At 39.2% G+C, this 10,354-nt stretch overlaps 1 pseudogene; it reads left to right on the forward strand.

Annotated features, from left to right (window-relative positions):
* Positions 1-2,296: 2,296 nt before the first annotated feature.
* LOC125094049 (furin-like) lies at positions 2,297-4,822 on the forward strand (annotated as a pseudogene).
* Positions 4,823-10,354: the final 5,532 nt, after the last annotated feature.

Raw genomic sequence — 10,354 nt, forward strand, 5'->3', positions numbered from 1 at the left:
GCTTCCCCCTCTCTCTCTCTCTGCCTGCCTCTCTGCCTACTTGTGATCTCTGTCTGTTAAATAAAAAAAAAAATTAAAAAAAAAGAGATCTTGCCATTTGCAACAATGTGGATGAACCTAAAGGTTACTGTGAAATAAGTGAAATAAGACAGAAAAAGACAAAAACTGTATGATTTCACTTATACATAGAATCTAAATATAAATAAACAAAAAGCAGAAAAAGATCCATAAATACAGAGAACAAACAGATGGTTGCTGTAGGGGTGGAAGGAGGGCAGTGAGAGGATGGAAAAAATGTGTAAAAGAGAGTGGGAGGTAACAGTTCCAGTTATGGCGTGAATAAGTTAGGGGTAAAAGATACAATAAGGAAAGAAAGTCATTGATATTTTGATGGTCTCATATTGGGACAGATAACAGCTACACTTGTGGTGAGCATAGCATACTGGATAGATTTTTTGAATCACTATCTTGTACACCCAAGACTAATGTAACATTGTGTGTCAACTACAATAAAAAAATGAGAGAAGATACAAATTAATAATATCAGAAGTGAATTAGGGAACATCATGACTGACCCTACAAATGTTTAAAAGACAAAAATCAATACCAGAAACACTGTACCCATAGATTTGGAACATTAGATGAAGAAATTCTCTGAAAAACACAAACTATAAAACTCAGGAAGAAATAGGTACCCTGAATAGCCATATGTCTACTAAAAAAATGAATTTGTGGTTCAAAATTTTCTGTCAAAATTTAATTCTGTGGTTCAAAATGATTTTTAAAAATTAAGTGCTGATGTTTTCTTTGCTAAAATCTACCAAATATCTAAAAAAGAAATACATTAATTCTCCAGTCTTGTTTGGAAAATAGAGGAGAGGAAATACCTCCAAAGTCATATATGAGGCCATGACTACCAAACACTATGACTACATATTGATATTATAAGTAAAGTATATTAAAGAGTTTTCATGAGGATATTCATGACCAACCTCAACAGAATGTTAACAAATCAGATTTAGTATATAGATTGAAAAAGTGCACACAAAATGAAAAGGAGTAGGTAAAATTACCTCTATTCACAGATTATTCAATTTTAAAGAGTCCACAAAATTCCAAAGAATCTATAAAATGTACCCGGAACTAGTGGGTTCAGCAAGGGTCAAAATAAAAGATTAAACTACAGAAGTAAATTGCATTCCCATGAAATAGCAATGAACACCACAATTCAAAATGAAAAGAAAAAAACATTTAAAAGTAACACACACAAAGAAAAATATTTAGGTACAATTCTAGCAATGGGTTGATATATAGAGATATCTATATATATTCTATATACTGAAAACTAAAAATAAAAGAGAAAAAAAGAAAAAAAACTTGAATAAAACAAAACATACCTAAGGAAAAAAGAAATATATAATGTCCATGTATCTGAAGACACAAGATTGTTAAGATATGAATTTTCCCTATTATTATCTACCATTTCTACACAATTCTAACAAAAATCCCAGAAAGTTTTTTTTTTTTTTGGGTAAATATCAACAAGCTGGTAATAAATTTATATTAAAATGCAGATAAACAGAAATAGTCAAAATAAGTATAAAAAGAACAAGTTAAGGGACTCACAATTTCAAGACAATTTGAAGGTATAGTAATGGAAACAGAATAATATTGGTGAACAGTTCAATGAAATAGGACACAAAATGCAGAAATGGACCCATGCAAATGTAATCAACTGATTTCTTCAAAAAGGGCAAGGGATGTGAATCAACTGGAATCCTAATACCTTGTTGGTGGAAAACTAAAATAGCAGGGCCACTTTGGAAGACAATCAGGCAATGTTTTATAAAGTTAAATATACATGTATCATATAACAGCTATCCCATTTTTGGGTATTTCTTCAGAAGAAATGAAAACATATTCATGCAAAAACTCATCTGACAGTTTATGGCAGCTTTATTTCCTCGAACAAAAAGCAACCCTTATGTTCTTCAACTGGTAATATGCAAACAATGTGGAATATTTGTATGATTATAATACTTACAAATAAAAGGGAAGAATAACGATTGAAGAAGTAACAACATATGTATATTTCAAATGTATTTTGTTAAATAAAAGGAGCCAGACCCAATACCCACATCGCATTACTGCATTTATATGCCATTCTGCCAAAGGCAAAATTATAAAAACTGAAAACATCACTGGTTACAAGGGGCTGAGGGTTGGGCTTAAACTGATTGCAAAGTGATACTAGCAAACTTTGGGGGGAATTCAAGTTTTCAGCATTTTGATTATGATGGCATTACTCGACAATAACTGCCAAATTCAGGGAACAGAGTACAGTTTAAATTAGACCTTAATAAACCTGATTAAACAAAAAGTAAAAAGCAATACTGAAAGTTGTAGTTTTAGAAAATATATTACTTCTATTAGGCAACTATTTCTTAAATAAGAAGAGAATAAATAAGAAAAAAGGAAAAAACATAAAATAGAAGACTATAAAATTTCATATTACTAAATTTATTTATTTATTTATTTATTTATTTATTTATTTATTTGAGAGAGAGAGAGAGAGAGAGAGAAAAGAGAGACGGTGAGTGGCTGAGTCGGGGCAGGAGAGGGAGGGAGGAAATCTTACAAAGCAATTTTCATGCCCAGCACAAAGCCTGATGTGGGGCTCAATCTCACAACCCTGAGATTATGTCCTGACACAAAATCAAGTTAGATGGTTATCTTACTGAGCTACCCAGGCACCCCTGTATTACTACATTTTAAGATATTCAATGGCTGTCATAAAAGTGCAAATATTACAGACTCTAAATTGAGAGAATATATTTAAAACAAAATCTATGAAAATATTAGTACTTAGTAAGTAAAAGATTTTATAAAAGAGAATATTTAAAAACCAAATAGAAAAATCAACATGAGATGCAGAAAACATAGGAGAACATAAATATATAATGCAAATAGTAACAGACCTGAGGGAATAAATAGACAACAATACAGTAATAGAAGAATACCCCACTTTCAACAATGGACAGAAAATCACTAAGGAAACAATGGGTTTAAATGACACATTAGATTAGATGGACATGACAGATATTTATAAAACATTCTTTCCAGAATCAGCAGAACACACATTTTTCTCAAGTGAACACAATATTTTCTGGGAGATTATATATTGGGTCACAAAACAAGTCTTAATAAATTTAAGAAGATAGAGATCATGTCAAGCATCATTTCCAACCACAATGGTATGAAACTAGAAGCCAGTTACAAAAAGAAAATTGGGCATTAACATATGTGAAAACAAAACATGTTACTGAACAACCAATGAGTCAAAGAAGAAATAAAAATAGAAATGGGGGCTAGGTGCATGACAGCTCTAACTGTGACAGATATATCAACAGCATCTACATGCTGTCCATCAGCAGCATGACAAAGCTTAGCAATGTGTTCTGGTGCAGCAAGGCCTGTTATCCACACCAGCCACAGATTATACCAGAGGCAACCAGAGCAAGAAGTAGATAGTGACTAGGGACTTACAGCAGAAGTGCACAGAGTCTCACATGGTCACCTAGGCCTCTGCCCCATTGGCATCTGGCACCATCATGCTCACCTTGAAGACAAAAAGAACGTTGCTTGGTGAGACCTCAAAGCTAGCCTACCTCATTGTTAATGACAGTTCACCAATGGTTTGGACAAAAAGTGAGTTATTCATAGCGCCATAGGCTGTTGGACACAGGTGCTATGGTGGCCCTAGCCTAGAACTGGATGACAGTCGTCCCCAAAGAAAGTGCATCAGGGATATCTACACTGAACCAAGGACATCAGGAAGCAGCTTAGAAGTGCAAAATACTCTGACTGCCTGCCTGGAGGAGCTCAGTCATATCACACAACTGGAGCATGCATAGTCCCACCTTTACCACCTTAAAATCATCATAGTAACCTGGCCATCCACCTGGTCAGCCCCATAAGCACCTGCTCCACCTTTCTGGCTGCCAGGTCAGACAATTATTCTACAGATGGGCTTAATAACTGGGCCTTCAAAACCATTCCTGGAATGAGGATCCCTCAGGGCAGTGGGTCCTGGAGACTGAAAATACCAGCAAGGACAACTTTGGGACACTAAGTTCACCCTTGTGCTGGGTGTCACAGCTCTGAGGGCCTGCACATACCTCCTGAGAACAGCAATGACAAGACCCTCACTTCCAGCCAGGCCAATGTGGTGTGCACTTGAAGAGCTGTGTCCAGCATTGACCATCAGACTTCAATCCCCCAAGTCATTGGTACACACTATAGCACTGAGAATGATGTGGAGATCATTTGGGCCAGCATCTGTGCCCCCTGCCACACTTTGTGGCCAAATCCCAGGGATGGCCCCCACAGACTGCCCCAATTACCCCTGACATGCCTCCTTAAACCCCAAGGAGCAGATGGGCTCCAAGCAGAACTGGAGCAGCCTTGAATCCCCTAGCAGCAGCTGACCCCAGAGGTGGAGGTGGAGTCCCAGCTAAAGGCAAATAGCCTGAGGTGGTGGCTGGCCTCAATTGTGCCTTCATCATGCTGGTTTTCATCACTGTATTCCTGGTCCTATAGCTGCACTCGAGCTTCAGCTTCTGGAGGGTGAAGGTGTACACTGGACTGTAGTCTCATATCCTACAAGGGGTTTCCCTCATCTGAAGTGTGGCAGGAAAAGTGTGCATCTGACTCAGAAGAGGATGAGGGCCAAGGTGAGAGAACCACCTTTCTCATAGACCATGAGCACCTGCTGCTTGCCCATCCCCCTCCTTTGAGCATTTTTAAATTCATATACATATAAGATTTTATCTTAGGACTGGCTTTGGACCCCAGCTGGGAGGAAGATGGGCACAGACTGCTTCCCATCCTACCCTTGGACTGCCTGACTGCCTGAGAGGAGGCCCCAGGAGCAACTAGGGGAAAGGAGAGGGCCTCATCCCATCTTCCAGGACTCCCTCCATGTAGAGAAAGAAGTGGAACATTTAAGGCAGCTTTCCAAGGTCCAGGCACTGCAGGATTTCCCTGAGGAGTGAAAAGGGTCAGGCCTTGTCTTTCACGATTCCTGACTTGGACTATAGGCTCTTACCTTTTCTCTCTCCCTAAAGCAGTAATTGTCCCATCCAGGCAGCAGAAGCTAGCCTAGGAGAAGTTTGAAGGAGAAGGGCTACCTCTCTAAGGTCTTTAGTATCCCCAATCCTGTACCACATGTCTGGTGAGCCTCAGGAGGAAGCAGTGATGAAAAGAAGGACAAGGCAAAGCAGGTGCTTCCAGGGTACACATGTGTGTGCATGTGAGCATTTGTCCCTTTGTCTACCTTCCTGCCTGCTGAACTTGGCTGGCCCAAACAAGCCCCATGCTGGTGTCCTGACCAGCCTTCTTTCTTGGGCCCTTTTCCCTCCTGCCATGGCCCAAGTCCCTGTTTTCTGAGCCCAGGACTGCCTGGGTGGCATTCACAGTCCCAGAGCCCCTGGGTAGGTAGCAAGGAGGGACAGTGTGAGGATCATAGGAGTTGAGGATGTATTTCCACTTTGTGATTATTTCACTTTTGATGCTTATTTTTAAAATATTTTTAAAAGATTTTTTCCCCTCTGTAACAGGTTTTTTTTTTTTTTTAATTTCTTTTCAGTGTAACAGTATTCATTGTTTTTGTGCCACACCCAGTGCTCCATGCAATATGTGCCCTCCCTAGTACCCACCACCTGGTTCCCCCAACCTCCCACCCCCCACCTCTTCAAACCCTTCAGATTGTTTTTCAGAGTCCATAGTCTCTCATGGTTCACCTCCCCTTCCAATTTCACTCAACTTCCTTCTCCTCTCCATCTCCCCTTTTCTTCCATGCTATTTGTTATGTTTCACAAATAAGTGAAACCATATGATAATTGACTCTCTCTGCTTGGATTATTTCACTCAGCATCATCTCTTCCAGTCTCGTCCATGTTGCTACAAAAGTTGGGCTTTCATCCTTTCTGATGGAGGCATAATACTTCATAGTGTATATGGACCACATCTTCCTTATCCATTCGTCCGTTGAAGGGCATCTTGGTTCTTTCCACAGTTTGGCGACTGTGGCCATTGTTGCTATCAACACTGGGGGAACAGATGGCCCTTCTTTTCACTACATCTGTATCTTTGGGGTAAATACCCAGTAGTGCAATTGCAGGGTCATAGGGAAGCTCTATTTTCAATTTCTTGAGGAATCTCCACACTGTTTTCCAAAGTGGCTGCACCAACTTGCATTTCCACCAACAGTGTAAGAGGGTTCCCCTTTCTCCACATCCTCTCCAACACATGTTGTTTCCTGTCTTGCTAATTTTGGCCATTCTAACTGGTGTAAGGTGGTATCTCAGTGTGGTTTCCTGAACTTCATAAAATCTATCTATGAAAGATCCACATCAAATATCATCCTCAATGGGAAAAAGCTCACAGCCTTCCCTTTGAGATCAGGAACATGACAAGGATGCCCACTCTCACCACTCTTTTTCAACATAGTATTAGAAGTCCTAGCAATAGCAATCAGACAAGAACGAAAAATAAAAGGTATCCAAATTGGCAATGAAGAAGTCAAACTCTCTCTCTTCACAGATGACATGATTCTTTATATGGAAAACCCAAAAGACTCCACCCCCAAACTACTAGAACTCATACAGCAATTCAGCAACGTGGCAGGATACAAAGTCAATGTATAGAAATCAGTGGCTTTCTTACACACTAACAATGAAAATACAGAAAGGGAAATTAGAGAATCGCTTCCATTTACTATAGCACTAAGAACCATAAGATACCTGGGAATAAACCTAACCAAAGAGATAAAGGAACTGTACTTGAGGAACTACAGAACACTCACGAAAGAAATTGAAGAAAACCAAAAAAGGTGGAAGACCATTCCACGCTCTTGGATTGGAAGAATAAACATTGTTAAAATGTCTCTACTGCCTAGAGCAATCTATACTTTCAATGCCATTCCGATCAAAATTCCACCAGTATTTTTCAAAGAGCTGGAGCAAATAATCTTAAAATTTGTATGGAATCAGAAGAGACCCCGAATCGCTAAGGAAATGTTGAAAAACAAAAATAAAACTGGGGGCATCATGTTACCTGGTTTCAAGCTTTACTACAAAGCTGTGATCACCAAGACAGCATGGTACTGACACAAAAGCAGACACATAGACCAGTGGAACAGAGTAGAGAGCCCAGATATGGACCCTCAACTCTATGGTCAAATAATCTTCGACCAAACAGGAAAAAATATACAGTGGAAAAAAGTCTCTTCAATAAATGGTGCTGCGAAAACTGGACAGCTATATATAGAAGAATGAAACTTGACCATTCTCTTACACCGTACACAAAGATAAACTCGAAATGGATAAAAGACCTCAACGTGAGACAGGAACCCATCAGAATCCTAGAGGAGTACATAGACAGTAACCTCTTCGATATCAGCCACAGCAACTTCTTTCAAGATATGTCTCCAAAGGCAAAGGAAACAAAAGCTAAGATGAACTTTTGGGACTTCATCAAGATCCAATGCTTCTGCACAGCAAAGGAAACAGTCAACAAAACAAAAAGGCAACCCATGGAATGGGAGAAGATATTTGCAAATGACAGTACAGACAAAAGGTTGATATCCAGGATCTATAAAGAACTCCTCAAACTCAACACACACAAAACAGACAATCATATTAAAAAATGGGCAGAAGATATGAACAGACACTTCTCCAATGAAGACATACAAATGGCTATCAGACACATGAAAAAATGTTCATCATCACTAGCCATCAGGGAGATTCAAATTAAAAGAGTTATTTATTTTAGAGAGAGAGAAAGAGCAAGAAGGGGGAGAGGCAGAGGAAGAAGGAATTCAAGAACACATCCCACTGAGCACAGAGCCTGATGCAGGGCTTAATCCCAGGACCCTGAGATCATGACCTGAGTGGAAATCAAGAGTCAGATACCTAACAGACTGAGCCACCCAGGTGCCCCTTTTCTTTTGTATTTTAATGGGGGTAGGAGATAGGTCACCGACCTTCCCACATCCACTGTCCACTTTATTGTTCCCCCCAGTACCCCAGCCCTGAGGTATGTGTGTGTACAGCATGTTGCTGAGTAGTGAGGAATAGCTGAGTCCCAAGTCCTGAAGTGTCAGGCAGGCAAGCCAGGTGCACCCTTGAATAGGGGATCACAGTGGGAAGGGACAGTCTATCATTCATTTTTCAGATGGGCTCATCAGGCTCATTATGGACCTGTTCTCCAAGTCCCACGGGTGAGCAGCTAGTGGCAGCGAGTCCCCTCCAACACTGTACCTGGATAGAGAAAGCATTGACCTTTTTTGCCCCTAAAATCCCCCTCTTCCAATGTGACTTTTGCATCTCTCCCATTAACACAATCCGTACCCTTCCCTTCCATCTGGGAGCCCCCTTTTCTTTATCTCCCATAGTCCTTTCTGGCACCCAGCCACCTGCTCAGGGGTGTCCTCTCCTCTCTCATTCCCCCACCCCACCCTTGGGGCAAGCCTGGCTGATTTTATAAGATTGGGTTAGTACCCAGTAAGTTTTTCTTTTCTTTTCTTTTTGTAATTTTTTTTAAGATTTTATTTATTTATCAGAGAGAGAGAGGGAGAGAGAGCAAGCACAGGCAGACAGAATGGCAGGCAGAGGCAGAGGGAGAAGCAGGCTCCCTGCAGAGCAAGGAGCCCAATGTGGGACTCGATCCCAGGACGCTGGGATCATGACCTGAGCCGAAGGCAGCTGCTTAACCAACTGAGCCACCCAGGCGTCCCTTTTTTTTTTTTTTTTTTTTTTGTAATTTAAACAAGCCCAGCATTGTTGGTTTTATTTAATAAGCATGAGATAACATTAGTGGTTTTAAAGTGATTAAAATGTGCAGACCATGCAAACCAAAAAAAGCAAAACAAACAAACAAACAAACAAAAAACAGAAAAGGAAACACTTTATGAAGCCAGTATTACCCTGATACCAATACTGCACAACACCACCATGAAAAAGAAAATTGTAGGCCAATATTCTTGATGATCATAGATCTAAAAATCCTCAACAAAACATTAGCAAACCAAATTTAGAGATCAATATTCTCAACAAATTAAATAGAGAAGGAAATACCTCAACATAATAAAAGCCATATATGAGAAGCCCCCAGTAAACATTGTTAAGAGTAAAAAACTAAAAGCTTTTCCTTTAAGACTAGGAACAAGACCAGGGTGTCCACTCTCACCACTTCTTGTCAACATGGTACTGGAATCCTAGCCAGAGCAATTAGGCAAGTAAAAGAAATCAGGTAGAGGCATCAGGCTTTCTGAGTTCAAACTATCTTACAAAGCCATGGTAATCAAAATAGTATGGTGCTGGCACAAAAAGACATATAGATCAATGGATAAGAATAAAACAAACTCACATATGTGGTCAGTTAATTTATGACATAATACCCAAGAAGATACCATGAGTAAAGAACAGTCTCCTCAATAAATGGTGTTGGGAAAACTGGACAACCACATACAAAAGAATGAAACTAGGTCTCTATTTTATACCACATAAAAAATCTAGTCAAAAAGGAAAAAGATCTTTGACATCAGCCTTGGTAATGATTTTTTAAGATTTGACACTAAAAGCAAAAATAAACAAGTGAGACTACCTTAAACTTAAAAAAAAAAAAATTCTGCATAGCAAAAGAAACCAACAAAATGATAAGGCAACTTAGAATGGGAGAAAATATCTTCAAATTATATATCTGATAAGGGATTTGTATTCAAAATATAAGTAACTCATATAACTCAGGAGAAGGAAGGAAAGGGGGGAGGAGGAGGGGGGAGGGAAGAAAGCAACCTGACTTAAAAATGGGCAGAGACACTGAATAGACATTTTTCAAAGAAGTCACGCAAGTGGCCACTGGTACATGAAAAGATGTTCAACATTACTAATCATCCAGGATGAGCAAATCAAAGTATGCAATGTTACCTTACATCTGGCAAATGGCTGTCATCAAAAAGATAAGATGGAAAATACTGGGGAGGATGCAGAAAAAGGGAATTCTTATTCACTGTTGGTAGAAATGTAAATAAATTACTGTAGCCACTATGGAAAATCATATAGAGGTTCTTCATAAAATTAAAACAGAACTCCATATGATGTAACAATGTCAATTTAGGATATATGCCTGAAGGAAATGAAAACAGTATCTGGAAAAGATATCCACACCTTCATGTTCATTACAGCATTATTTAAAATAGCCAAGACATGGAGACAACCTAAGTGTGTATTGATGGATGAATGGATAAAAGAAATGTGTATTTTTTTAAATGAAATAAATTTATTGTCCATGA

Source organism: Lutra lutra, chromosome 2 (assembly GCF_902655055.1).
Source record: "Lutra lutra chromosome 2, mLutLut1.2, whole genome shotgun sequence".
NCBI lineage: Eukaryota > Metazoa > Chordata > Mammalia > Carnivora > Mustelidae > Lutra > Lutra lutra.